Source organism: Schistocerca serialis, chromosome 5 (genome assembly GCF_023864345.2).
Source record: "Schistocerca serialis cubense isolate TAMUIC-IGC-003099 chromosome 5, iqSchSeri2.2, whole genome shotgun sequence".
NCBI classification, from domain to species: Eukaryota; Metazoa; Arthropoda; class Insecta; order Orthoptera; family Acrididae; genus Schistocerca; species Schistocerca serialis.
In genome coordinates, this window is record NC_064642.1 from 245,214,514 (window position 1) to 245,237,644 (window position 23,131).

Consider the following 23,131-nt stretch of genomic DNA (forward strand, 5'->3'; position numbering starts at 1 on the left):
AATGTTATGTGGGATGCCAGGGGTGACAGTGTGCCACAGGGAGTGTGCTTGGACCAATATTATTATTACTATTTTTTTATCTGTTCAGGAAAACCTCACTACAGCAGGGGGGGGGGGGGGGGGCAAAAAATAAGCATCAATGTAAACAGGAATCTGTTGTTCAGTTTCATTTCAGAATATCCAATGCAAGAGACTTTGAAGAAATTGATTTTAAGTTTTGAGTCCACATTTGGTAGCAAACTGCATTTTCAAGGTTTAGTATGCAAGCCAAAGTGTGTGAGGCACATACCAGTCACATTTGATTTCAGAATTTGTGGGAGTACAACAGCAAAAATTGTCTAGCACTATATTGGTCTCAGTGCAACAATAAAGGACTTTAAATCAGGCTCATTAGAAATTATGAAGATAATTCTTTGGATACGATACACTAACGCAACTCTTGCATGTTACACGCTTGGGTTGGTATTAACAACTAAAAGCCATAGCTATGTATAAGTTGAAACTAGAGAAATGGGAAGCCAAAGACAAGACCATTTTCATAAAATAAATGTCGCAATGAAGTGGTCAGTATGTAAATTCTGCTCAGAGGTAAAGGGAAAAGGAGTGGATAGGTTCACCAAGGAGGATCTTAAACTCCTAACCTGAGACACTGCAGTGCTTGAGAAACGAAGTATGTGAAGCTGTGAGTTTACAGAATTTCAGTGGTGAAACACAGGTGTAATCTGAGTATTAAAAACTTATACGGCAAGAAAGAATGAACATTTCACTGCAATTTAATGCGTTAATAATGAGAAAATTATAGTAATTGCTAAGAGATATTTTACATGGTTTAATTTCACGGAAAATGCCACTGACAAACTTGGTATATCCCTATATTCACAGCTATGCCTTTACAAAACAATGCGGCCCGCGTTAAGTATCCATACCTAAGGTACTGCGTGGTTGTTGTGATGAAACTCTTGGCGTTCCTCTATGATATCTAGAAAGTCACTCGCCGATCATGGCAAATTAATAACTCTCGTTTACCCTCATTAAAAATATCACACAAAAATGTCAAACTTTAAGCGCTGAATGACCTAAAACATTTTTCAAAATTCTGGCGATATAAGTCATTTATTTCTGAGAACAATGAACTGCATCATCGAACTGACACAACCCCCACCAAAGATCGACATCGCTATGCTCCCCTATCACAGCTGACGATTAATGACATTTGACTATCAGCAAGTGGTATGGGAGAAGCAGGAGTGTTCATTGTCCGTATAATATGGGCTAGTGTAAAAATTTTAACTGTGCTTGTACAGACGATCAGAGTTATTCCTCAAAAAAATCACCGATTGATGAAATGCTTGTATAATTTCGTTTCCAAGCGGTGATGTTACATTTCCATGTCGAGATTGGTAGCAATGTAAGTGCGCATAGTTTCTGAAACTCGAATATTGAAATGAAAGTTGTTACAGCGGAAAAAAGTTTTTAATTTACCTAGTTTTGTGTGGATTTGTATTCAGAATAAAATTACGTACCTTTGTAATACTCAGTCTTGTATAAAAACTCGTCAGTAAATAAAAAGACCGTCGTACAAGAAGAAGACAAATCTGGGATATGAAAGTACGAGAAATACGTAAATTACATAGTGGTAATATCCTAAAACCCAAACAGAAAGCGAGGAAACTGAGCAAATTTGCTGACATAAAACTTAGGAGTATCTTTCACCAACCATTATACAACACACACACATTTGATTTACCGCGAACAAGAATCATGATGCAGACAGCGTGATGTAATTAGTGAGTGATTAATTATGATTTGTAACTTGTGACACTCGCAGAACATTTGAGTAAGGAGGCCACAGACTTCAGAGAAGCACTATAGACTCGGCTTAATTCCCAACAGTACGTTGTTCGGGATGCATGTGGATGACAATAAAGATCACCCAACAGAATTTTTGCGGACTAAACCTGATTTGTTTTGAGAATTACTTTAACTTCTGAACAGCAGAAGGTACCCGAATTACACACATTTTGTATTTCAGCCCCCTTCGAAATTACGGTGCAGTGTTTTTTTGAAAAACCAATTGTCATTTACAGAAATTTTTACACCCAGAAAGGGTATTCTAATTAAAGCATACTTCAAACCCTTGTTCATTTAGTTATACTTACATACATACAATAAATTTCCTGCACGTAAACAAGCACATGTTGATGAGTAAAAAGTCAAGCTTGAAGATTTGCAAACAAATACTAGCTGCTGTAGCTTGAATATACAGGTATAATATAAATATATAAACTGGTATACTTCTGCAGCTTCTTGTGTGTCTATCAGTACAGTATCTGAAACCAAAGCAATGTAAAAGTTATTTACAAAATACACAAAGTACATAATAGCATAGTTTGCTATTCTGTGTGTTTACTGTCAGGATACCAATTGTTTGTACTGTCTGGAAAGTAAATTGTGTGATTTTTAACTTCACTGGAGATGAAAACAAATATGTCACCAGATCAGGATGGAATCCAAACTCACTTTCGCAAAGAGTATTCGACACCATTGGCCTCTCACTTAGCTTGCATTTATTGCATATCTCTCATCCAGCACAAACTCCGAAGTGACTGGAAAAAAGCACAGTTGACTCCTGTATATAAGAAAGGTAAAAGGATGAATTCACAGAATTCTTGACATATTCTCAGTTTGAATATAATAAATTTCTTTGTGGTAGGAAAGCTATTGTCAACAAATCAGCATGGATTTAGAAAACAAAGTCATGCAAAATTAAGCTTTTCTTTTTCTTGTATGATATCCTGCAAACCATGGGTGAAGAGCAACAGGCGGATTCCATATTTCTATATTTCCAAAAAAGTCTGATACGGTGCCCCGCTGCAGGCTGTTAATGAAGGTATAGGCATTCACAATAAGTTACCAAATATGGGAGTAGCTCAAAGGTTTTGTAAGTAATAGAATCCAGTACTGTACTCAAACAGTGAGTGTTCATCAGGACAAGGAAACTGTCAGGTGTGCCCCAGGGAAATGTGACAGGATCACTGTTATTCTCTACATACATAAATGATCTGACGAACAGGATGAGCAGCATCTGCGGCTTTTCCCAGATGATGTGTATGAGAAGGTGTCATCATTGAGTCTAGGCGCTTCAGTCTGGAACTGCGCAACTGCTAAGGTCGCAGGTTCGAATCCTGCCTTGGGATGGATGTGTGTGATGTCCTTAGGTTAGTTAGGTTTAAATAGTTCTACGTTCTAGGGGACTGATGACCTCAGATGTTAAGTCCCATAGTACTCAGAGCCATTTGAACCATTTTTTTCATCGCTGAGTGACTGTTGTAGGGTATAAGAGGACTTAAACAAAATTTCTAGTTGATATTATGAATGGTAGTTAGCTCTAACTGTAGGAAAATGTAAGTTAATGCAGAGGAGTAGGAAAAACAATTTCATAATGTTCAAATAAAGTATTAATAATATGCTGCTTGCCATAGTCACACTGATTAAATATCTAACATTGAAAAGTGATATGAACTGGAAGAACATTGGAAGAATACAGAAAAGTATGGGTCATCTGTAAAGGAGACCACATATAGAGCTTTAGTGTGACCCATCCGTGAGTACTTCTCAAGTGTATGGGATCCACACCAGGTTGGATTAAAGGAAGACATCAAAGCAATTCAGAGGTAGTCTGCTAGGTTTATTACAGATATGCTTCAGGAACTCAAATGAGAATCAGAAAGGCAATATTCTTTTTGAGAAATACTGTTCAGAATGTTTAGAGAACCGTCATTTGAAGCTGACTGCAAAAATATTCTGCTCCCACCAACATACGGTTCGCGTAAGGATCGTAAAGAGAAGATAAGAGAAATTAGGGCTTATATGGAGGAATATAGGTAGTTGTTTTCCTTTAGTCTATTTTCAAGTGGAACAAGAAAGGAAATGACAAGTAGTGGTACAATGTACCCTTTGCCATGCACCATACAATGGCTCGCAAATTATCTATGTAAATGTAAAACACCACTAGGAGTTAACCATACATTAGCTGTCAAATTTATGTAACAAATAATGTACAGGACAATAATGCAGAACTATTTACAAAACAGTTTCGTTACATAAATCTCACTTGAATGTGAGAGGCAAGTGTGACAGGGTCAACCACCTTACATTACAATGCCACTGAGCCACAGCCCCCTTTTTTCTTGCCGTAGACAAATTTGTTTTTGTGGCTATCATCATTATACATATGTCTAGGCATTATTTGTAGCTGAGGTACATAAGATAAGAAATGGTAACAAATAGGGTATACATAAAAAATTCATGATACAGACATATGTGCACAACTTCTCACAAAATTAAATAAGGTAAGATTAAAGAAACAGAAAGAACATGATTCACATAATGGAAATGAAATGCGATACTCCTCCAGTAGTTTTTACACGAATTGTTTAAATGAGTAAAAACTATTTTTTAGTAAATATATTTTGAGAATGTTTTAAATTTACACAATTGCATTGTCTTTTATATCTTTTGGCAGTTTATTATATAACTTGATTCCTTGGTAAAGCATTGTGGTTTGCAACTTTAATATTGCCATCCAATCCCTGTATTTGGTTTGATGATCACGTAGGGAGATGGTGGCTACATATTCGTGATGCTGAAAAAAGTTTCAATCGTAACATTAATTACGCATTTGAGGGTGGCATCAGACATATCGATGGTAATGCTCCTCACACAAATGTGAAGATTGTGTTACCCATTGAGTGATATGACAAGCCATGTATGAAGTGTTGCATTGAACATGTAAGTGCAGAGCTTCATCAACCACTCAGCCTGTTGGGGTAATGGCGCATAGGTGTGATTAGTGTGATTAACTGTATTGACCCTCGCGATAAGCAGGAAGTCTGGGTTTGAGTCCCGATCCGGCACAAAGTTTCATTGTTGTCGTTCCATTCTACAGCTTATAGCAGTCATTATTCACAACTGATGTGCTGAGGTACTTTTGTCACCCACTGTGTGGATGACACCGCTCAGTCACATTCCATCAACATGGGCGACACAGCGAAAGAAGTGTGGAGTCAGTGGAGAGGTCATCCAGGGTCCACACTGGCTTCGAATGATTAATGGCCACCATTGTCAGTTTGTCGTTAATCTCAATTCAGAAGGTATTGTTGCTGTGGCTGATGACTCGGTATTGGCCCTTGTAGGGGCACATGAGTGCATGTCGGACTATTCATCACGCAGTGTGACGAGTTGGGTTATGGCCAGTGCCTTGTGTATTAACGTAGGGGGTGCCATGTGGGGCTGTGACAATGGGATGTCAATGCACTGAATTTTTCTCTGTACTGCTTGTAGTAGTTCCAGTAATGGTTATGGACCGCCATCTGTGGCTGGTGTGGAAAGGTCGGTCAGTAGTTACCATATAGCAATTCGGTAAGCGATGCCTGTAGATCCTCTTTGGTGGTGGTGCACACCCTTAGCAAGACCCAATGGAGTGATTCTGGCCATTCACCACCGTAACACATGAGTGCTGCTTTCATTGTTCTGTGCCACCTCTCAACAAGACCATTACACTGTGGGTGGTACACTGTCGCATGCCAGCAGTCGATGCTGCACATGCTGCATAATGCTTCAAACAGAGAGGCCTCAAACTGTCATCCTTGGTCCATTATCATCATGAGTGGACAGCCAAACCTGGCAATCCATGCATGCACAAACGCCGTAGCTATGGCTTCCGCCATCATGTCACCCGATTAATTGCAGAGATGATGTATTTTTGTCCTAATGATTCCAGCAAAAGGACAACAGTGTCCAAATGTATGTGACAAAATTGTCCTTGCAGAACTGTGGCCTAGTGGTGGTTGCACTTAACAGGCCAACTTTGCGTCGTTGAGAGACAGTGCACACAAGTGTCCACACTGTGCAGTCCCTTTCAACATTTGGCCATATGAAACTTCATTGTGGCTGTATTCCTGGATGGGAGAGACTGCACATGGCTTTGTGAAAGGTGGTTGTTGTAGCTAGTGGCCTGTCTTCTTCCAAGCAGAGTATCATAGAGTAGAACTGCATCTGCCTCTGGTACCCTACAATGTTTAATCTTGAAACTGGTCACCAGGACAGAAGCGAGTGCTGTAATTGATCGATCCAATGTCTGTTCCCATGCCATTTGGAGATAGCCCAGTTGAAATGATATGGTATTGACCCTTGAAAGGTAGTCCAGCACAATGTTATCTGCTTCCCATAAGTACTACATCTATAGTAAATTGAGAAATATAGTCCAAGTATCTAAATTCTGTCAGAGTAACTCATGTCGACAGAAGCTGAATCACATTCATGACCGGTTTATGGTCTAAAATGCTCACCTGTCAATATCTTTCTTGAAATAGTGGACGGCTACATAGATTGGTAACACTTCTTGGTCAAATGCAGAATACTGTGTTTGGGATTTGAGATCTTTTAGGAGAAAAACTGGTGCAGTTGTACTTGCTATTAGTTGATGATTTGTTGGAGTACCACCTCTACTGCTACCTAGCAGGCGTTGGTAGTGATTCTAAGAGGCATGCCCAGCATTTGGTGGGCTAAAGCTACTGCTGAAACCAAACTGTTGACTGACTGTGCGAAAGCCACTTGCATGTCTTCAGTCCATGTGAGCTGGCAATAGCTGTGGGTGTTTGGTCCTTTCAATGCATCAGGGAGAGGAGCCTAAACATCCACTGCATGCAGGATGTTTTCCAGTAAAAATTTATTATGCCGAGATACTGTTGGAGGTCATGGAATGTTTGTGGTTGTGGAATATTTTGTATGAGTGTCAACCAGTCATCTGTCGGACATATTCCTGAAGTGGAGATGGTGTAGCCTAGAAATGTGACTTGTTTCTGGCGAAACGGTAATTTGTCCTTGTTGATGTCACTCCCTCTTCATCAAAGGCACTGAGAACTTGTTTGATGTGTCTGTCAAGCACTTCATTTTCGTTGGAGAGCACTAATAATATATCATATACGTAGGCACAGCAATTGGAGAGATTAAAAAGCACACCGTGTAGTGCTTTGAGAATTTCCTTGTAAATTCTAGAACCACTCCCCCTTCTACCATCTCGAACACACAATATTTTAAAAATAAGTGTGACAGAACGTACATACTGTGCAACACGTTTGTGTAGGCAGGCTGGAAAGGAGTCATGAGCACAAGGTACACGCGGCGGTCGAACAGCATTGCCAAGTGTTTGCCGCTCGCGCCACGGAAGTCGTATTGGAAGAACAAGCAGTGTTTATGTATCTTATGGTGATTTATATTGTTGATTATTGTAACTATAAAGAAGAAGGACAGTTGTAAAATTGTTAATTATTCTTCTTGTGTTGGACTTGCTAGAAGCAAGACATGCTCATAAATTATGTGGTTGTAAAAACTACGCCATTGTAAATGTATTTAATTGAATCTAATGCTAGACAAATCAGTTGACTTGCAAACATTCGAATATTTATGTGAGAAGTGGTGAATTTGTTCTTTGTGGAAGTTGAAATATATTAAGACTAAACTAAAAGTATTCTGTGAGTATCAACTTATTTCATGAGTAGAGAGAGAGTGAGAGAGTCTGATAAATTCCGTTAACGAGCAGTATTCTTCAGAGAAGAAGTTTTTTGAAGATCGGCTGTGCAAACCACGTAAGTCAACTGGTGTGAGAGAGGTGTGAATTTTGCAGGTAGTACAATTTCGCACCACACTCCGGGTTGTATAAAGCGTCAGAACCGTCAATGAAACGTTGTCATGTCTGCAAGAGGCTTTGAGTCTGTGTGGCATTATCAACATCTTGAATAAACCTAAAGATGTGATGATGTCAGTTTTTAATATCATCTGGGTGGTAGTATTTTTTTCTTGCAATCAGTGACAGATAACTCATTAGGTCCTGCCAGTTTGTGGGTAAAGTCTTGAATGGTTGGTACTGGGTAGGAGTCATGCACAGTTAGAACATTCAGTGTATGATAATCACTCCACACTTGAACCGGTCCTTCTTTCTTCGGAACCACCTCTATTTGCAAGACCCATGGGCTGTCAAATTGTTGAAGCATACCAAGCACATCGTGTGATCAATTGCTTCTTTTGGAGCTTTGAGTTTCTGAGGATTTAGTCTATGCACCTTGTGTCATACCACAGGTCCCAGTGTAGTCATAGTCCTATGCACCATTCCATTCTGTATGGTACATGAGTACACCATTGAGGTGACAATGGCGGGGACCAGGGTAGCAGGTGAGGCAGACTGCAGAGTTCATACCTGTGTCTAGTTGTCTGACCAGGTTGGCTGTGAATGTGGTTCTGGCACAGCTGATGAGGTGGCTGTGGGTCCCATAGATTGGCATGTGCGATGCTGTTTTAATGCATTGATTGTCGCATGGGCCTTGTTGAGCTCCTATGTTAGTGACTGAAGTTAAAGGTGCAATGAGTGGTTTTCTTCGCATGCATCCAGCTGTAAGTGGTTAGAAGTCAGCTTGTCCAGTGCAGCAAAGGTTTGTTGTATTAAGTGGCATTGAGGAGGGGGATGGACCAGTGCATTCCATTGTTGTAGTATCAGTAGGTGCAGCCCCAATGATGGTGTTTGTGTCATGATGGTACAATGCAGACCATTGCAAGACAAGGGAAAGTTTGAAGTGCCACAACAAGTCCACACTGAGAACTGGTTATGTAATATCAGCTACATAGAAAATCCACACACACTGTACTCCATCAGTGAAAATCAACGTTCTGGTTGTGGTGCTGCACACGTGTATAGGAATGTCATTGACAGCCAGGAGGTGCAGAGCTTTGTAGTGGATCATGAAAAGGCAAGGTGTTGCGGGCGTGTACTGATGTCAGAACCTATGTCAGTCAGGAAGCTGGTGTTGCTATGATGTCTGTGACGAAAATGCATCCACTTCATGTGGGGCTGATAGTGGCCAGAAGTGCACTTATTCCTGCCCAATGCCTGCGGTTGGGTGCCAGCACGGAGATTGGTATTTTTGTGCCTTATCACTGCATGTACAGCGGTATCAGCATGCAGCGTCAGTGTTGTCCAATTCGGCCACAGTTGTTCGTTGTGATGGCTGAACATTGATAGTGCAGAAGTGATTCAGACATTGTACCATAGTGAATTGTGGTGAACCAACTTTCAGTGTAGCGTGCTGTTGTGGGGCAGTCCGTCTGGGCAGCACTTGTCCCGACTGACAAGGGCGTATATTCTTTTGGCCAGTGGGAGTCTGTCTTCCATTGGTTACCGGTTGTGGGCTATCAGTGCTGTCTGGACTGCAGTTGGCAACTTTGCAAGCCAGATAGTCCACAACATGTGATTGTTGATTACCTCTGTGTCAGTTGAGTGCCAGATGCGGCACCACAGCTGTGATGGAATGCCGTCATCAACACATGCTTCGTACAGCACTTGACGTGGTGGTTGTTCTGGTGGTTGCACGAGTCTTCTCAGAATTGCTCAACTCGCATTTATTGGAGGGTGATGGTGACAGGATGATGTCACTCACTAGTTCAGCATGCTCGTCTAAGTGACATAGTAGAGCAACAAATTTTTCTGAATTGTCCATAAAGTCTCGGTGCGGATATAAGCATTCAGCTATAGCAAACCATAACATCATGTCATCTGCGAAGAATGGCACAAGGTTAATGTTTGGTCCATCAAGGTGCATGGTATGCTGAGAGCTTGTGTGCTGTCTGCTGGATAGCAACTATGGTGGCGGTGTCAGCATGGCACCGTGATTGATTACTAGTTGCTGTTGTTCTGTCTTGGTACAGAATGCTGCCTGAGCAAGTCCATGGAAGCTTGAAATGCAGGATAATTGCCACAGTTGACTGGTAAATTTGTGCTACAAAAGTTGGCGCTAGTGGTAGTCACTGTTGGAAGGAGGCCAATGTAGGGGTGGAAGCCCTTTGTTGTTTGTATGTGGCCCGCACTGGTGATGTTGTGGTCAGTTGACATCCAGTTTGCCACATGAAATTTTCTACACAGTGAGAGCACTGTGTTGATGCATATGTGGAGCACTGATATAGTGTTCCTATTGTCGGACCTGTAGAGTAACTATAATTGCAATTTGTCATTGTCAACACACAAAATACACTAGTAATGTAAGGTTGATCAAAATTTTCACTCAGTTCACTATGTCAATAGTCACTGTCACTTCACACACTCATGGTGCTGGCACCGGTCTGCATCGAATGTTTGGAGATTCGAGATTGTAGAAAGCGTGGCACGGGTGTGGGTGATCACAGTCATGAACATATATCGCATATTCACGACTTGGGGTCACCAGTGTGCTGAGTTTTCACAGTCTAGGTAATACAATAGTGAATTATTACCAACTGTGCTGCATTCTGTGCACACCATTTTATTTTCACTTAGCGTAATACATAGCATCCATTTGATACGAAAGCGCAGCGTATACTGACTATGGCTCCAGAAGAGAGGGTATACATCATCTGTCAGCAATATTATTATTCATAGTCCCCACAAGTAGATAGTCATATTTAGACAATATTTTTGTAAGGGATTAGGAATGTTGCTTACATACTTAACATTAACTCTCTTAGGCTCTCAAAGATTTTGGAGGAACTCATTCAGGCTATAGATGCAATGTTACCATGATGTATTGTTCCTTTTTGGCACAAATTAACTTTTATTTGGGGCATGCGAAAGTCAGTTTTCTCTCTTGTGTTGTGATGACACACATTTTCATTTTTGTCGAGGACACTAGGATTTGTTATTGCATATTTCTTAATAATCATTGCACTTTCAAAAGTGTAACTACACGGAACCGAAAGAATCCCTATCTTTTTAAACAGTAGTCTGCATGTTTTGTTTCTTTTTATTCAAACCGTGATTCTCACTATTCTTTCTTACATTCTGAAGAGTTTTAGGCAGCATGGTTAAGTTACCCCAGAAAGTGATCCCATAGTTTAGGACAGAATGTATTATAGCATTATAAATGTGCTTATGACAACAGTTTTCAAGCACTCACATTAAATAACACATGGTACTTAGTCTCTTAAACACGCTATCAGTGTGAGTAGCCCATCTAAGATTATCTTGAAAATTTTGTATTAGCTACACGTGCAATATCTGTGTCTGACATCTGAATTTTTATATCCTCATGACTGTTTTTCTTAAAATTATGAAAATTTCATGCTACTGTTTTCCTTTTATTTATTATTAGATTGTTTCGGCTGAACCAGATTACAACACTACTTAATGTGTCACATAGTGTTCTTTCTCCAAATCTACCCCTTTTCCTAGACCTCCCAGTCCTTTTTGTTCACCCTTCTTCCTTCCTCTTCAACCTTTCTGCCTGAAGAAGGAGCCACTGGCTCCAAAAGCTTACCAAATACAACAGTCTTTTACGTGTGTGTTCTGCTGCATGTTGGTGAGTAGATTTATTGTCTATCCAATTACATAAGATAGTGTTGTCTGTAACATTTCTGCTGTCTTGCCACTAACTGAATTGCTTGTGTCATCTGCAAAGTGGATAGTGCTAAGACACTGTTTGGTTATCACTAACAACAAGCCATGGAATTTGTGCGGTGGTTTCTGCAGAAATCTGCTGCAGACCGAAGCTTCACAACGAGTGTCCTCTTCACCCATGAGGCTGTGTTGTCACTTGAGGCTATGATGAAGTCAGAACCTGCATACTTATGTGGATGTGAGCCCACATGCTACACATACACATGCCTCACAACACAAGTTTTCCCTTAACATGTGGGCTGGCATCATGAGACTTTTTTTAATTAGGTCGTCCATTCTCCTGGACCAACTTGATGGTCAGACATATCTTGTATTCCTGCGAGAGGCTCTGCCAGACGTGCTGAATGATATGCCCATGCCTATTCATTTGCTGCCACATTTGATTTCAGCATAACAGAACCCCTGTGCCTTTCAGAGGACACTTAAGGGCACGTCTGCAGGCAACCTTTCTTGGCCACTGGATTGGTCACAATGGCCACCACACTCACCCAATTTGCCCTCAATCAATTTTTTCCTGTGGGAATATCTGAAGGGAGTTTTGTATGAAACACCTGTTCCATTGCTGGAAGACCTAGTGGGCAGGATTGTTGCAGTAGTTGCATGTCTTCGAGATACACCAGGTATCTTTGAGAAGGTGCGCCGTTCAATGCAGCATTGATGTCAGGCATGTGTCAATGCATCTGGACAAAACTGTAGTGGGTGTCCATTTGTGACTAAATAACTGCAGCCTTATAGCCCTTGCAACCTATGTGATTACTGATCTTTGTTGTATGCCCAGTGTGCCATGTCAGTTTGTAAATATTTTTCTTAATCACCCTGTATATCAAAAATGGGATGGGACCCAGTACTGGGCACTATGGTACACCATGCTTTACTTCTTTGCAATCAGAATAGTGTGTGGTTGATTCATTATCTTCTTGAAATTGTATTTCTACTACTTGTTTGCAAACTGTAAGATAAAATGAGGAGTGAGCAAGAGGCCATATACACAGGCAACACAATGACATCCCAGGCCATACATCTCAGTGAATACTGCAGAAAACGCCTACTTGAGTGCTGTACTTCAGTAATAGATTTGAAAACATACAAGGTAGCAGTTCAGAAAGCCTAAAGACCTCCAACAGGATATGTTTAAACTTCATTAACTAATTAGAGGGGACTAACAAGACTTAAGAGAAATAACTGTGTGTGTGTGTTGGGGTTTATGGGCACTCAACGTTGAGGTCATCAGCACCCTGACACACATTAAAAGGAACGAATGTGGACAGACCTAATAAAACTGAAGCACACACGCAAAGAAAGCAGGAAAAGAAGGAAAATGCTACATAAGAAAGTAAAACGTAAGGAAAGGGAAAACGTAGCCACAAGAATGCTGCAGGAAATTGTCATTGGCTGGCCACTTACATAAAATATGGGAGAGCTTGTCACATAGTGAGCAAATTAAGACCCTCTCCCTAGAATCTTTGTAAAAACGTTTGACTTGGCACAGAACTTTAAAACTTTAACGACATTCGTCCGAGTGTTTCCTAAAAGAGATGACAGGTCAGCCGTGGCCCACTGGTCAGAAAGTAAAACGCAATCCAATAAAATGTGGTGCACATTGACCTGGACGCCACAAGCACCACACATTAAGAGGGTCCTCTCGCCGGAGCAGGAAGCCATGCATCATAGGGCTGTGGCCTATCCGAAGCCGAGTGAGGAGAACCTCGTCCTGTCGACGGGACTGAAAGGAAGTACACCACACACGCGTTGTCGGCTTGACTAAACGGAGCTTATTGTCAGTCACTTCCAGCCACTCATCCTCCCACTGACGCATGACTCGTGAGCTCAACAGCAAGGTGAGTGCGTGCAGGGGGATAGCACACTGAAATACTTGTGGATCGAGACACACCTCCTTGGCTGCGAGATCTGCCCTTTCGTTCCCAGCAATGCCGACATGCTCCGGAACCCAGCAGAAAACCGCCACCCTCCCCAGTCACTGTAGTTAGAGGAGGGCATCCAGGATGATCTGGACTATTTTATCTGCTGGATACAAACGTTGCAATGAGTGAATCAGAACAGACAAGAAATTTAGGACATGGAGAAATAACTGGTAGGTGATTTATGTATAGATTGCATCACAGGTACACCTTAGTTCTGATTTAGGGCACCTAGAACTACTGATTTCCAGTTTTAGTTTGACCCCAAAATAATAATTCCAATGAGAATAGAAGAACAAATTGCAACAGCAGCTAATAATTTATATCTAAATCCAACTTCTTTACTGAAATTGATGTGAGCCACATCATAAATGGTTTATCTGACCATGATGTTCAAATGGCAGCAATGAAGCATCTGCATCAGTCAAGTTTAACTAAGAAAGGAACAAGGAAAATTGCATAGAATTGTAAATTCTGCCTCATTTACACTATTCAGAAAGAATTTACTGGATGAAAAATGGAAATAAGTTTACCAAGGACATACAGTAAATGATAAATTTAATTATCTCCTAAATATGTTCTTGCGATATTATGAATACAATATTCCTTTAGAACAGGTCAGTGACATTTACAGTTGAAACAGAGAGAGAGTACTAACATCTGGGATCAAAATATCTTCTGCTAAGAACAGAAAGCTTTATTTATTGTAAACATCTAGCTCTAATCAAGACTTAATAGTGCACTTACTTATCAGGCACTGTTGGTAGCTGACTGGACTCTGAGATTGTGTGACCTGGACTTCAGTGGGCTTGCTTACTTAAAGATAGCTTGCACTGCTGTTGTGATCATCCTGTTACATATGTCCATTTGTTGAATAAACCATGGCTAATCTCCATTAACTATAAGTGTAGACTACCTGTACATAAGTGATGACAAGGATGGGACCTGTGGTGCATGCAAATCTGAATTTGAACAATTTGTGATCGGGCAAGGGTGTGGCCTTGAAAACAGGGTGTTATCAAAAGCTAATGGCAGCAACATTACTGGTAGTGCAAGCGTTAATGAATTCGGCAGTACATCTTCAGTGCCACTCAGGTTTGTGGTTTATCCACCCTTTATCAAACAAACTGCACACTTATCTCTAATGGTTGTTGTTACATTTTATGGCCTGTCAAATTTCCAACATGAAAAGAAAAATCGCCATGTTCATGTCGAAGAATCCTGATCTGCATCCAGCGGAACTTGAGTTACTTAACATATTCTCTTCATTACAAGAACGTTTTGTGATGGAAAAAACTGTTATTGCAGCTAGGTTAAAATTTTAGCAGCAAAAATACTTGCCAAGTCAATATTGTGCAGACCAACCAATACTGATTAAGTGTAAATTATCATTTTGAATGTTTGTGTGAGCAGAACTCCTGTGACTCTCTAATCAAGGATGTTATACTTGCATCACATCCCTGACTCAGACATGAAGACTCATACACTGAGGAAGTTGGATCCTTCTCTGTTGGAAGTAATTCAGATAGCCCAGAGATTATTTATGATGGAAGAAGATACTGCAGCACTCAGTTCTCAGGCACCATTCATGTGGGTCATCATGTCACCTCAAGTGGTGTCCTCAATTCATCTATGGCATGTATGATTCCATCTACAATAACATCAGCAGTGGTGAGCCACATCAGTGCCAGCATCATTCCCCAGATTGTAGTGGAACTGCTCAATGCTGCACAACTGTATTCTACTGAAGAAAATGATATGCTTGTTTAATTTACAGCATGGTCCTATAAAGCTTAATGTCAGTTTTGTTTGTTCCTGTATTTATCGAGGCTGATGGACATGCATGACAATAGTGCTTATCAGAAAAATATTGATCATATTTTTATTCTATTTTTGTTATTTTCTATCTGTTTTACATATTGAATATCTTTAGCAGTATATTTAGTTGTTATTATATTGTAGACAGAAGCCCTTAGGTTCGCCTGTTCATTGATTACCCAATAGTTGTTTTCTAGGTTTGACTTTTGTTTACATAATGAACTCAATCCTCACAACTAACTGTGTATATTCCCACGTATTTTTAAACATGTCTTCCCTAGTGTCTCTTTTTCTTGTCAGTCAGGAGAACATTTGACAACTTACAATGAACTGTGTATTTGCAAGCAGAAACAAATGTGTTAAATCTGTTAATGTATCTGGCAGCTTGATGTGAATAAAAATAACTTTATTTGAATTTATTGTGTAATTTACTCTTTGGAAAATGTCACAAATTTGCAGGCTCGATATATCACAGAAATATGTATGAGTACTTGCCATCTCAATTAAGAGCCACTGCAGATAAGATCATGAATACATTTGTGGGGACTCTGAACAATAATATTGCCGATGAATGGTGTACATGCTCTCTTGTGGAGCTGTTGTTAGTACACTGTGTGCTTTCGTATCACATTGACGCTTTGTATTTTACTACGAGGAAATAAAATGGTGTATACTGAATGCAGGACAGTTAGTAATAATTCACAATCGTATTGACTAGACCATGTAAACCTTCCACATTGGTGACCCCGAGTCATGAATACATGATTCTTGATCGTGATCGCTCATGTCTGCACTGTGCTTACAGTGTCATCTTACCAAACATTCAACATACACTGGTGTGAGTGTCGCTGATGTGGGAAGTGACAGTGACTACACTGACTACTGACATAGTGAACAGAGTGAAAATTTTGATCAGCCTCATATTACTAGCGCATCTTGTGTGTTGATGATGATGACTTGCAACAATAGTCACTCTACAGATCTGACGATAGGAACACTACATAAATGCTCCACATATGCATCAACACAGTGCCCTCACTGTATAGACAATTTCATGTGACAAACTGCACCTCATTTGACAACCACATTGCCAATGCAGGCCACATGCCAGCAACAATGGGCTGTTGCCCCCACACACTCAACTAGCCTCGTTCTGACTGACCACCACTAGCACCGAACTCAATGATATAATTTTACCAGTCAACCATGGTGATTATCCTACATTTCAAGCTTCCATGCAGTCCCTCAGGCAGCAGTCTGTATCAAGACAGAACAGCAGCAACTGGCAAACAATCACAGTGTCACCGCCACCATAGTCGCCATCTGGCAGACAGCACAGCCACAACATGCAATGTGCACACACGATGATGTGCAACTTGCAACAATAGGTACTCTACAAGCCCATTAACACTACATCAGTGCTCCAAGTATGCACCAACACAGTGTCCTCATTGTACAGACAATTTCATGCGACAAACTGCACCTTGACTGATCACCACATTGCCTATGCAGGCCACACAATGTTTTCCTGTCACCACCACCCTCTAATAAATATGAGATCATGAAATGAGCAATTCAGAGAAGACTCGCATACCTGCTGGAACATTAAATACATGAAGTGCTGTACAAAGCACGCCTCAGCAATGGCACTCAGTCACATCTGTGGTGCCGCCTCTGGTACTTGACTGACATAGAGAACATCAACAAACATGTTGTAGACTATCTGGCTCGCAAAGTAGCTGACCGTCGTTCAGACAGCACTGATACCCCACAAGCAGCAGCCGATGGAAGTCACATTCACACTGGCCAACAGAATATAAGCCCTCGCATGCTGTGGCAACTGCTGCCCACATGGACCACCCCACAACAACATGCTACACTGAAATGTCAGTTCACAACCACTACGGTATGATGTCTGAACCACACCTCCACTATCAACATTCAGCCATCGCAACAAAGAATCACGGCTGAATTGGACAACACTGGCGCTATGTGTTGGTACCCCCAAAGATTCGATGATAAGGCACAAAAATACGTCTCTGTGCCAACGGACAGAAATAGGGGCACTCATCTGCCACGCTACAACAACTTGCCTCCTGGCCATGATCAAACCAACAGGAGGAGGATGCATTTTCATCACAGACGTCATAGATAACACCCACTTCCTGACTGACACAAGGTCCAACACCCTTATATGCCTGTAGCAGCTCACCTTGGCTTGATCCACCTCTGCACGTTCTGGCTGCCAATGATGTTTCTATAAGTGTATGTGGCACCACGACCAGAACAATGACTTTTGCTAATGGAGTATAATGCATGTGGATTTTCTATGTAGCCAATGTTACACAACCAGTTCTCAGCATGGGCTTCTTGCAACACTTCAAACTTTCCCTTGACTGGCAATGGTCTACAGTGTACCACTATGAGACACACACACACACACACACACACACACACACACACACACACACACACACCATTTTTTACAGTTCCTGTATGATTGCGAAGAAACCCACTCATTGCACCTACTCAATACAGGTACATACTTTGAATTTTGCCTTGGCTGCCTGTCCAGCATGTGCCATTGTCCTGTCAACAGGGAATTCATGTGCCATACAGAACAGAACTGTCCGTAGTATTATCACCTACAGACATTGCCAGCTCACATGGACCAGAGACATGCAAGTGGCTTTCACACATTAGTCGACAGTTTGGTTTCAGCAGTGGCTTTAGCCCACCTGGTGCCGGGTGCGCCTCTTACAGTCACTACTGACCCCAGCGAGGTAGCAATAGCGGCAATACTCGAACCAATCATCGACAAGCAAGTGCAACTGCTCTGCTTTTTCTCCAGAAAGCTCTCAAAAGTCCAAATGCAATATTTCACATTTGACTGAGAACTTTTAGCAATCTATGAATCCATCTGGATCTCCGGGCCAGGACTACTCAAGAGGACGTCGTTATCAGGAGAAAGAAAACTGGCGTTCTACGGATCGGAGCGTGGAATGTCAGATCCCTTAATCGAGCAGGTAGGTTAGAAAATTTAAAAAGGGAAATGGATAGGTTAAAGTTAGATGTAGTGGGAATTAGTGAAGTTCCGTGGCAGGAGGAACAAGACTTTTGGTCAGGTGATTACAGGGTTATAAATACAAAATCAAATAGGGGTAATGCAGGAGTAGGTTTAATAATGAATAAAAAAATAGGAGTGCGGCTTAGCTACTACAAACAGCATAGTGAACGCATTATTGTGGCCAAGATAGATACAAAGCCCATGCCTACTACAGTAGTACAAGTTTATATGCCAACTAGCTCTGCAGATGACGAAGAAATTAATGAAATGTATGATGAGATAAAAAAAATTATTCGGGTAGTGAAGGGAGATGAAAATTTAATAGTCATGGGTGACTGGAATTCGTCAGTAGGAAAAGGGAGAGAAGGAAACATAGTAGGTGAATATGGATTGGGGGGAAGAAATGAAAGAGGAAGCCGTCTGGTAGAAATTTGCACAGAGCATAACTTAATCATAACTAGCACTTGGTTCAAGAATCATAAAAGAAGGTTGTATACATGGAAGAATCCTGGAGATACTGAAAGGTATCAGATAGATTACATAATGGTAAGACAGAGATTTAGGACCCAGGTTTTAAATTGTAAGACGTTTCCAGGGGCAGATGTGGATTCTGACCACAATCTATTGGTTATGAACTGCAGATTGAAACTGAAGAAACTGCAAAAAGGCGGGAATCAAAGGAGATGGGACCTGGATAAACTGATTAAACCAGAGGTTGTAGAGAGTTTCAGGGAGAAAATAAGGGAACAATTGACAGGAATGGGGGAAAGACATACGGTAGAAGAAGAATGGGTAGCTCTGAGAGATGAAGTAGTGAAGGCAGCAGACGATCAAGTAGGTAAAAAGGCAAGGGCTAATAGAAATCCTTGGATAACAGAAGAAATATTGAATTTAATTGATGAAAGGAGAAAATATAAAAATGCAGTAAATGAAGCAGGCAAAAAGGAATACAAACATCTCAAAAATGAGATCGACAGGAAGTGCAAAATGGCTAAGCAGCGATGGCTAGAGGACAAATGTAAGGATGTAGAGGCTTGTCTCACTAGGGGTAAGATAGATACTGCCTACAGAAAAATTAAAGAGACCTTTGGAGAGAAGAGAACCACTTGTATGAATATCAAGAGCTCAGATGGCAACCCAGTTCAAAGTAAAGAAGGGAAGGCAGAAAGGTGGAAGGAGTATATAGAGGGTTTATACAAGGACGATGTACTTGAGGACAATATTATGGAAATGGAAGAGGATGTAGAGGAAGACGAAATGGGAGATAAGATACTGCGTGAAGAGTTTGACAGAGCACTGAAAGACCTGAGTCGAAACAAGGCCGCGGGAGTAGACAACATTCCATTAGAACTACTGATGGCCTTGGGAGAGACTACTGATGGCCTTGGGAGATCCAGTCATGACAAAACTCTACCATCTGGTGAGCAAGATGTATGAGACAGGCGAAATACCCTCAGACTTCAAGAAGAATATAATTATTCCAATCCCCAAGAAAGCAGGTGTTGACAGATGTGAAAATTACCGCACTATCAGTTTAATAAGTCACAGCTGCAAAATACTAATGCGAATTCTTTACAGACGAATGGAAAAACTGGTAGAAGCGGACCTAGGGGAAGATCAGTTTGGATTCCGTAGAAATGTTGGAACACGTGAGGCAATACTAACCTTACGACTTATCTTAGAAGAAAGATTAAGAAAAGGCAAACCTACGTTTCTAGCATTTGTAGACTTAGAGAAAGCTTTTGACAATGTTGACTGGAATACTCTCTTTCAAATTCTGAAGGTGGCAGGTATGAAATACAGGGAGCGAAAGGCTATTTACAATTTGTACAGAAATCAGATGGCAGTTATAAGAGTCGAGGGGCATGAAAGGGAAGCAGTGGTTGGGAAAGGAGTGAGACAGGGTTGTAGCCTCTCCCCGATGTTATTCAATCTGTATATTGAGCAAGCAGTAAAGGAAACAAAAGAAAAATTCGGAGTAGGTATTAAAATTCATGGAGAAGAAGTAAAAACTTTGAGGTTCGCCGATGACATTGTAATTCTGTCAGAGACAGCAAAGGACTTGGAAGAGCAGTTGAACGGAATGGACAGTGTCTTGAAAGGAGGATATAAGATGAACATCAACAAAAGCAAAACGAGGATAATGGAATGTAGTCAAATTAAATTGGGTGATGCTGAGGGAATTAGATTAGGAAATGAGACACTTAAAGTAGTAAAGGAGTTTTGCTATTTAGGGAGTAAAATAACTGATGATGGTCGAAGTAGAGAGGATATAAAATGTAGACTGGCAATGGCAAGGATATCGTTTCTGAAGAAGAGAAATTTGTTAACATCGAGTATAGATTTAAGTGTCAGGAAGTCGTTTCTGAAAGTATTTGTATGGAGTGTAGCCATGTATGGAAGTGAAAAATGGACGATAAATAGTTTAGACAAGAAGAGAATAGAAGCTTTTGAAATGTGGTGCTACAGAAGAATGCTGAAGATTAGATGGGTAGATCACATAACTAATGAGGAGGTATTGAATAGGATTGGGGAGAAGAGAAGTTTGTGGCACAACTTGACTAGAAGAAGGGATCGGTTGGTAGGACATGTTTTGAGGCATCAAGGGCTCACAAATTTAGCACTGGAGGGCAGCGTGGAGGGTAAAAATCGTAGAGGGAGACCAAGAGATCAATACACTAAGCAGATTCAGAAGAATGTAGGTTGCAGCAGGTACTGGGAGATGAAGAAGCTTGCACAGAATAGAGTAGCATGGAGAGCTGCATCAAACCAGTCTCAGGACTGAAGACCACAACAACAACAACAATGAATCCATCTACTATTTCAGTAAAGATATAGATGGGTGAGCAGTTGTGATTTATGCAGACCATAAACTGGTCTTGGTAGTGATTCAACATTTGTTCCCTTGATCTACTCCAAGACAATTTAGACACTAGGACTATATTTCTCAATTTACTATGGATGCCCACTACTTACAGGAGCAGATAACATTGTGGTGGACTACCTTTCACAGGTCAACTGGACTATCTCCAAATAGCACAGGAGCAGACATTGGGTCAGTCTATTGTAGTGCTCACTTCTGACCTGGCGACCAGTCTGAGTGGTATACAATGTTACCTACCAGAGACAGATGCAGTTCTACGATGTGATACCTCACTTGAAAACAAAAGCTTTTGGTTTCAGTGTGTTTGAATAATCTCTCTCATCCAGGAAGCTTGTCGTTGGCTGCTTTGTATACCCAAACTTTAAAAGGGACTGCAGAGTAAAGACACACATGTGCACTGCCTGTAAACAAAACAAAGCTGGCCATCATGTGCAGCCGCCACTAGGCCACTTCACAGTTTCCAGGGGACAATTTTGTCACATTCATTTGGACCTCATTGGCTCTTTACTGGAATAGTCAGGACAAATTTACATTCTTTCCATCATTGATCATGTGACGCAATGAGTTGGGGTGAAAATGATGACCGACATAACGGCGGGAGCCGCAGCAACGGTGTTTGTGCGTACATGGATTGCCCAATTCGGCTGCCCATCCATGATAATGATGGACATAGGACGATAGTTTGAGGGTTTGCTATTTGAAACATTATGCAACATGTGCAGCATTGACAGCTTGCGTATGACAGCAGACTATCCGCAGAGTAATGGTCTTGTTGAGAGGCGGCACAGAACAACGAAAGCAGCACTTGTGTCAAGGAAGTGAATGGGCAGAAGGGCTCCCTTTGGTCTTACTGGGGGTGTGCACCACCACAAAAGAGGATCTACAGGAGTCACTTGCCGAGTTGTTATATGGTGAGTCACTGCAACTACTGGTGGACCTTTTCACACCACCCATAAACGACAACCCACAACCATTACTGGAACTACCTCAAGGGGTATGGAGAAGAATTCAACGCATCACCATCCCATCACCATGGCCCCACACAGCACTGCCTACGTTCACACGCAAGGCACTGTCATGACGCATTTTGTCATGCCGTGTGATGACACGGTCTGACCTGCACTCACACTCCCCTACAAGGGCCCATACCAAGTCATCAGCCGCAGCAACAACACCTTCTGAATTCAGATCAATGAAAAACTGACAACAGTGACCATCAACCAGTTGAATCTGGCGTGAATCCTGGAAGATATATCATATATCTCCACACCACTTTCCTCGTCGCGGTCGATGTCGACAGAACGTGAACGACCAGCATCACCTATGCAATGGTCGATGACAGTGGATGACAAAGTGCAAGCTGCCACCGTGGTTTTTGGCAGACGATGACATCTCCCATTACTTCACAGGGATTACAAACTCTCATAAGTGGCAACAGTCATTCATCACAGTGATAGAACCTCCACCCGTGCTCTGCTATACACGGAGGAGGGGGGCTTTGGAGGAACTCTAAACAATGGACTATGTATACGCTCCCTTCTGGAGCCATAGTCAGTATGCTATTTGCTTTCATATCGAAAAGACACTATGTATTGTACTAGTGGAAATAAAACTATGTGTACAGAACACAGCGCAGTTGGTAATAATTCACTATTGTATCATCTAGACCAGAGGTCAGCAAGTGATTTTAGGTGGGGTCCAGATACTTTTGGAAATTTTTATCAAGGTCCAAAAAACGAACGCATATTCCTCACCAATTTCCAATTTTTATTTTAATTTTCATTCACAAAATAATATAAAATACAATAGATCAACATAATTTATAAAAATGGAGAAGTAGAAATTGCATTTACGGTGTTAAGCCAGTTTTTGAAAGTCAGGTTCACACGGTGAGAAGCTTGTGTGTAGTGTGTCTTCAAGGTGGATGGCTGTTAATCTTGAGCGATATTGTTTCTTCAAAAAAT

The 23,131-nt window shown here is 41.2% G+C and overlaps 1 protein-coding gene across 3 annotated transcripts in view; it reads right to left on the reverse strand.

Annotated features, from left to right (window-relative positions):
- Nucleotides 1–1,181, reverse strand: part of LOC126482296 (transmembrane and coiled-coil domains protein 2) — a 183,931-nt gene extending 182,750 nt beyond the window's left edge. For all 3 annotated transcript variants that reach the window (XM_050106307.1, XM_050106306.1, XM_050106305.1), the window contains exon 1: nt 927–1,181. The gene's annotated coding sequence lies outside the window, so the exon portion shown is untranslated. The remainder of the gene's footprint in view (nt 1–926) is intronic.
- Between the last annotated feature and the right edge of the window lie 21,950 nt (nt 1,182–23,131).